The sequence below is a fragment of the Chelonoidis abingdonii genome, chromosome 6, assembly GCF_003597395.2.
Source record: "Chelonoidis abingdonii isolate Lonesome George chromosome 6, CheloAbing_2.0, whole genome shotgun sequence".
Lineage (NCBI taxonomy): Eukaryota > Metazoa > Chordata > Testudines > Testudinidae > Chelonoidis > Chelonoidis abingdonii.
In genome coordinates, this window is record NC_133774.1 from 78,920,325 (window position 1) to 78,927,813 (window position 7,489).

A 7,489-nucleotide genomic window follows, 5' to 3' on the forward strand; every position below is an offset into this window, starting at 1 on the left:
TGGGACCTAAATATATACTTTAGTATATAGAATTGGCATTTGTGCTCTTACGTGATCACTTGAACAGGGATTTAGGCTCTCATGATAAAAAATTGCACCCTTTGATTGATTCTAAGAATGGGAAGCCCTGACTGCACTCATCACAGTAATATCTAAGATCCAGATCCACAAAGATACGTAGGAGCCTAAGTCTTGGTTTAGGCACCTACATCCCAGTTTTGGCTCCACTGTGATCCACAAAACTCCCGCTGAACCCTGTAGGTGCTAAACTCACTTGGTGCCTAAGTTTTCAGGGTAAAAGTTCACAAAATGTCTATCTTTCTGCCTGTGAGTATGTGCACTGCTGCCTTCCTGTAGGTATCCAGATGCCTGTCTCCTGCTTCACCTCAAGATCGATTCACAAACTGAAGGAAGACCAGCGTTCATCTACTTAAATTGCAAGCAGGGCTCAGTCTGGTAGGTGTGCTCAGAGGTTCAAGTCTCATTCAAAATCCAGCTGGAGGAGGCACTTGTTTCCAGCCTTGTCAGACAAGTAGTTACAGCACTTGCCTGAGATACAGGAGACTCAGGTTCAATTCCAGCTTCTCTACCAGAGGAGAAGAAAGGATTTGAAGAGGGGGGTCTGCCACCTCTAAGGATAGTGTTGTAACCACTTAGCTCTCAGTCAACCTCAGTCTCTCCTGTTGAAGCTGTTTCACTGTGGATAAATAAAGAAAGAGTGATGGAACTGGAGGAGTGGCCTATGGGTTCCCACCTCCCAGGTGGGTGTCCTAACTTCGAGTTATGCTCCCTCTCTGTCCCAGTGACTGTTTAAGTATTTATCCACTGTGGAACAGTCCTGAGGGCATCACCCTGGCAGCTGAGAGACACTGGGTCGGGGCCATGGCTCCAATCACTCTATTAAGCCACAGTGGAACAGCTGCAACAGGAAAGGCTGAAGGAGCCCCGCATCACAACATCCCATAGCTCAGTGGTTAGAAACTCTCCTCGGAGGGGGAAGACTCCCTACTTAAATCCTTTCTTCCCCTCTAGGGGAGGGGGAGGGGAATTGGAATTGGGCTAAAAGTTGTAAAGTGGGCATGTTCTCTTTTGGCCATTACGTGGCACAAGGCAGATGTGTAACTCATTCCTCTAAGAACCACCTTAGATGCCTTAGCTCCTTTGTGCTATGTGGCTCTCTGCAAGCTGGACTTAGGCACCCATCTTCTGAGAGGGGCTGGGTTTAGCATACACTCATCTAGTCAGCATCTCCCATTGGCTAGCTTAGGCAACTCCTGGGTTTTGTTGATCTCATTCTTAAGCACTTCTCTCTCCCCATTAATTGCGTTGAGGACCTTGGCACCTGATTTGGCTTTGCGGATTGCAATGTCATTCCTGTGATTTTTCTAGTTGCCTAAAAGTTAGGCACCATGATACTCAATGTTGCAAACCCAACGTCCCTTTGTGGATCCCAACCTAAGCATCTAACTGAAATAACTTAGCACCGATCAGTGGATGGCTCCTTTCCATACCACTAATGAGGGCCGGCAGGTAAGCATTTTGAGATCCAGTATATATCAATTTGATCTGCTTGTCATTTCACTCTTCCGCTTTTCCATTCTTCTCTATTTTCATTTTCTTCTTCTCTCACTCTTTTATCTATCTATCTATCTATCTATCTATCTATCATATGCAAGATTTAGATTGTATTAAATGTTAATCAATTGTCAAGACTTGGGGGGTTTAGTTTGGGTCTTCCCCCCCCCCCAAATAATTATTTATATGTGTTATCACAAGTTGGAGATCCTTGTCCATCTGAAATTCAGTAAAAATATATCAGGAAAAAAAGAGATTTAAGACCAAATTCTGGTTTCATTTACACTAGACAATTAAATGAAGTTCTTCTGGATTTAAACCTGTGTAAGTGAGAGCAGAATTTGGCTATAGTATGTGTTCTGTCATTGAAAGAAGACCATAGTCACCTTTGGGACAATGGTCAATTATAAAACCATTAGGCTGCTTTTCCTGTGCAGGTGGTGCAGTGTCATATCAAGTGTTTAGTCTCATCAAACATCTGACTCACTGGGTGTGCAAATTTCCCAGTCTCTCTGCATTATTTTGCAATGTGGGAGGACAGAGAAATTACAAGTTTAAAATTAGAGATGGACCTAAGCCACAAAGTTCAAATCCAGATTGGAATTTTTAGTATTCTGGGATATTTTGTTCTGAGGTTTTGGTTCAGGCTCACGCGTAGCTAAAATGGAACAGAAGTGAATTAGTAGAGTGGTGTTTGGTTTTTGCTCGGCACCAGTCAGGATCTGGCATATTAAATATTCACCTGTGTAAAAAGAAGTTGGACGTTTTCCCATAAATGCATGCAATATTCCAAAGAACAGCAGGAATAGCATTTACAGTATCCTCCTGACCTGTAATTCACCTCATCATTTTTCAGTACATAAATGACGGCACATCTGAGATGTGACATACCATAACTTGATGCAAGCCAGTGCAACCGCACACCAGGTTCATTTAAACAAATACCTCCTCCTCATTTAATAAATGGATAGAACTGTTTGCCATCAAAGCTGACCAAATTTCCTGTACTTCCAGTGGGCACCTGATGCTTGCTGCTACAATCTCTCAGTGACAGTGGCAAAGTCTGCAATCTTGTGCAACAATATAAGAAATAATAAAATGTTTAAATTGTACTAAGTGCAATTGTCCTTAAGTATGGTTATTGTTCATTTTTACTCTATCAACACTAGTCATAGTTTGATAAAGCCGATACAGTAAACCCCAATCCAGGGATTGTTTTAATATGGCAGGCTATTTTAGATTAAAAGTAAGCTTTCTCAAGCTCTGATTCCTTGTTGGAGATAGGAGTGTTGCTTTCATGTTGACTGTGGTAGAAGGCACCAGAGATTCCACAGGCAAAGTGACTACAACCCTCTTGGTTGACAAACCAGGGACCTTTAGCTTAATTGTCTCTGTGAGTCTGTAACACCTTATACTCTTTGTGGATCATCACAGAAGGAACCTGCAATACACCATCCCCACTGGGTTATGCTTGTAGACACACAAATTCTGTCCTTCTCTAAGGAGACTAGCTTGGGGGAGCAGAATTCGATAGCTGTTTGTAGCACCATTGTATTATATACACTGAATGTATATAGGATAAATAATAACAATAGTTATGGATCTGTAACTGATGTCTGTATTTTTGCAAAGCTTCGATAAGATAATTGTTAGGAAAAGAATCCATTGGAAGAAATTTAGGGAGCCAGAAAATGAGACCAGAATAGGAGACAAGAAGGTGTGCTGGTGTGAAGCAATTTTGCTAAGCATGCCTGATCAGAACCTAAATGATTGTCGCAACTCAGCTGTGGAATCTGAGCTGTGACTGCTGTCCTTAATCAGGCCAACCTACCACTGGAGTGCCAATGGCAGTTTTGTGTTCTGCAGAGTCAGGCTCACTGTATTAAAAAGATCCTGCCGCATGTCCTGTGTGGATGCAAGCAGCACTCCGGAGCCTGTCGGCACCGCCACAACACCATCCAGAACCGACTAGTGAAAGCCATCCCACTGTCCCTGGGGAAGATCACCGTCGACTCTGCCATCCCTGGGACAGACAGCTGACTGCGACCCGATATCGTCATGACAGATGCAGAAAAGAAGAAGGTCCTTCTGGTAGACGTCACGGTGTCTTTTGAAAACCGGTCACCTGCCTTCCACGAGGCCCGAGCACGGAAGGAGTCGAAGTATGCCTCGATGGCTGAGATCTTGAGAGCCCAGGGCTACGAAGTCCAGGTTCACTCCCTGATCGTGGGAGACCTGGGCTCATGGGACCCCCGCAATGAGCCGGTTCTGAGAGCATGTGGGGTCGGTCGACGCTACGCCCGGCTCATGAGACAGTTCATGGTGTCTGACACCATCAGGTGGTCCAGACACATTTATACCGAACACATCACCGGACACCGCCGATACCATACTGAGTAATTGAGACAGTCGACCAGGGAAATAACCCACTTCCTTCCCTGTGGGACCAAGGGACACTTCCCACCCATGTACCTATCCGCTCCACCGATACTGACTTGGACTCCTTATTCATTCCATGGGTGGCGAACCCGAGCCTACTTATTCACTGACACTTTAAAAAATCCTTGCACCCAAATCTGGGTCTATGCCAGTTATGCGATATGTATGTATCTTTTCATCCTTGCAAACGGTATCTGTGACCCCCCATAACCCAAGCCTGACCCCAGATATACAGTACCTTCCCTCTCAACCTGTGTATATTCCTTTTCAAATATTTCCTTTAATACATTTTTTAAATCTATTCTTTATATAATCCAAAGGACAAAATGCTTTGCAATTATCTTCTGTATCCTTGTCTACACTGGCAATTTACAGCGCTGCAACTTTCTGGCTCAGGGATTTGAAAAAACACTCCCCTGAGCACAGCAAATTTCAGTGCTGTAAAGCGCCAGTGTAAACAGTGCACAAGGGCTGGGAGCTGCACTCCCAGTGCTGGGGGCTACACCCCTCCTGGAGGTGGTTTTTTAGAGCGGCGCCTTGACCACACAACCCATGTTAAAGCGCTGAGCTTTAGCGTTGCCAGTGTAGATCTCATATTTCTGGGTAGGGTAGGAAGAATAATTTTAACTTAATTTAATATGTTGTGTGGTAAACCCAGGACAAACAGCTACAAAGGGGGGAAGTAGTAATTAGTCCCAGGGGGTTAAAAGGCCTCTCCCAATCCACTGAGGAGAGAGAACCACGGGGAAATAAGGTTCAGCTGGAAAAGGGATTACTAGGGAACTAATTAGGTTCAGCTGGCTCCAACTGCTTGTGACCTTTTTAAACCCTCCCCTGCGTGGAAGTGGGGAGGGGGAGGGGAGAGAGAGACAGGAAAGCTGCCAGTAGGCTGGGTACAGCAAAACACTGAACCCTTCCAGGAAGGAAGGCTGCACTCCCTCCCCGGAAAGGAAGGAAAACAAGCACAAGGGACTGACTGGGGAAAGGAATAGCCGGACCCTGTGCTACCAGTAAGGATTGACCTTGCCCAAGCCTGTGTCTCCAAGGCTAAAAAGGACTGAGTCTGCTGAGGAGAAGAAGGTGCTTTGCCACAGTGGCAATAATTTAGATAAATTACCTCTATGACATACACAATAGAATATGTAGGCCAGATTTTGTCCCTGCCTAGCAGCCACTTTGCATCAAACTGCTTGTACAAAATGACCCTAATGCTGTTGTAGACAGTCACAGAAGGGCAATCCCATTGTATCCGGATCCTCTGGTGGTGTAGAGCTGGAGTACAAGTTTTTACATCACCCTCACCCCCAGCAGCAAGCTTAAGAGGCATGAGCTGCTGTGACCTTGGCATTCCCTGGCTGATATATTTCCAGCTTGGGGATGCTGGCAACTGGTACAAAGGATCAGGCTGCTCTTACTACTAATGATGGAGTGTTGGCCTGGCACCCAGCCAGCCTGGAGATGGGGAGTGTAAAGGTGGACTGAAGCTCCTTCTGCAATCCCCTCCTGAGATGTGGTGTGTAATTCTTGACTGCAGCTGAGGATCCAGATTTGTCTGTTCTACCAGTAGATTAGTAAATAAAAATGAAATTACTAAATATTTAAATTGTAAGTTCTTTGGACCAGGGGCCATCTTTTTTTGTTCTGTGTTTGTCCACAATGGAGTCATAGTCCATGACGGGGGCTCGTAGGCATTACCACAATACAAATAAATAAATACATAAATATTGTTAGTGATAATCATTAATAACAAGGCAGTAAGATTTAAGTCTCCTTTAATTCATCCTGTTGTGCCTATGCATTGTAGGAATTCCATGTCCAGATACTACAGTGCTTGGCATTAAGGCATCTCAGTGAAGTGTGTGATTTTTATATAGTACATGTACTGAAATATCTAAGTATAGCAGGGTTAATTAAGGTCAAAGTTTGTACTTACAGGTTTCGCCCAGAGTCTTACTATTATTTTAATACGTTTTTTTCTTTCTTTTTGAACATCATATCCAAAATAAAACAAAAACTCCTATTGACATTGTACCACTTCCAAAATCCAGGATTATGAGACATAGCCATTGAAAACAAAACCCTGCTATTGACACAGTGTCCTGCCTGCAGCTTCTTTGGATCTGGTATGCTGGTGGAGCCATTACAACTCATATCTTTTACAAGAAAGTTCCTCTGACTTTATTATCAGGTCCTCCAGATGTGATACCATGTCAGTAGAGAGTTGTGATACTGCATTAATGTAACACATCACTTAATTTTTTCACAATGTTGCCGAAAATATCACAAGAAATGGCTTAAGATGATGGTATGTGAGTGCATACAGACTGTGGTCAACAGATTGTGGTCCATAGTCAACCTGTGAACTCTTTGCCAGAGGATGTTGAAAGCCAAGACTATAACAGGCTTCAAAAAAGAACTAGATAGGTTCATGGAGGATTGGTCCATCAATGGCTATTAGCCAGGATGGGCAGGGATGGTGTCACTAGCCTCTGTTTGCCAGAAGCTGGGAATGGGCGACAGAGGATGGATCACTTGATTACCTGTTCTATTCATTCCCTCTGAGACACCTGGCATTGGCCACTGATGGAAAACAGGATACTAGGCTAGATGGACCTTTGATCTGATCTAGTATGGCCATTCTGATGTTTGTATGGTTTTTATTTAAAAGTAGTGAAAGGCCACAGTCAACGCTAAGAACTAAGGGACATAATCTGCATTTCTTTTGTTGTTGCCCCTGGTTGTTCCTTTTATGCACCAAGAATAAAATATGTCTTTAAGTGCTTAAAATATGTCTTTAAGTGCTTGTAAAGCCCTGGAATGTGTGGTTTATAATGGTATTAGGAACTGACCCATAATTACAGCAGTGCTACTAGGCATGGCACTAGTAATTTATTTTGTAAGCTCTTGAAATGCTGACTATTTCATTCTTTCTTATAGTCTGATTCTGGGTAGGTAATATCAGGCAGAACAGAGCCCTTTTTCCAGGATTTCTAACATGGATCCATTATGCCTAAAGTCAGTCTGTATCTGACACAGTTGTCTCATTCTTCATAGCTCTTTGATGAACCCCAGCAATGATATCAGCATACCCAGCAAGATTGTGTAATGCCCTAGAATTCTGGCATCCTTCTCTCAGTCTATTCCTAACCAAAGTTTGTATTTGATGGTTTCTAGTCTTAGTCTCTGATTGACAGGAGTATCTCTGCTTACCAGCTAGACAACCAGCAAATACTATCAGCTGGATTCTCTGGTCCACTAAGACCACTTTCATTCTGCAAAAGCAGTGCAAAGTGGTCTTGAGCTGGCTAGAGATAGCCAGTAGACATTTTCCTCGTACAGAGAAACTCTTTCCTGGTGGAAAGCTGCCAGAGATGGTCCTGCAGCCTCCTGTGTCTGCCACTTTCCTGTGAATCAAGGAGCCACAACCAGTGACACCCCCCCTCCCCGCCCTCCATGCCATCTGAGCAGAGCTCTG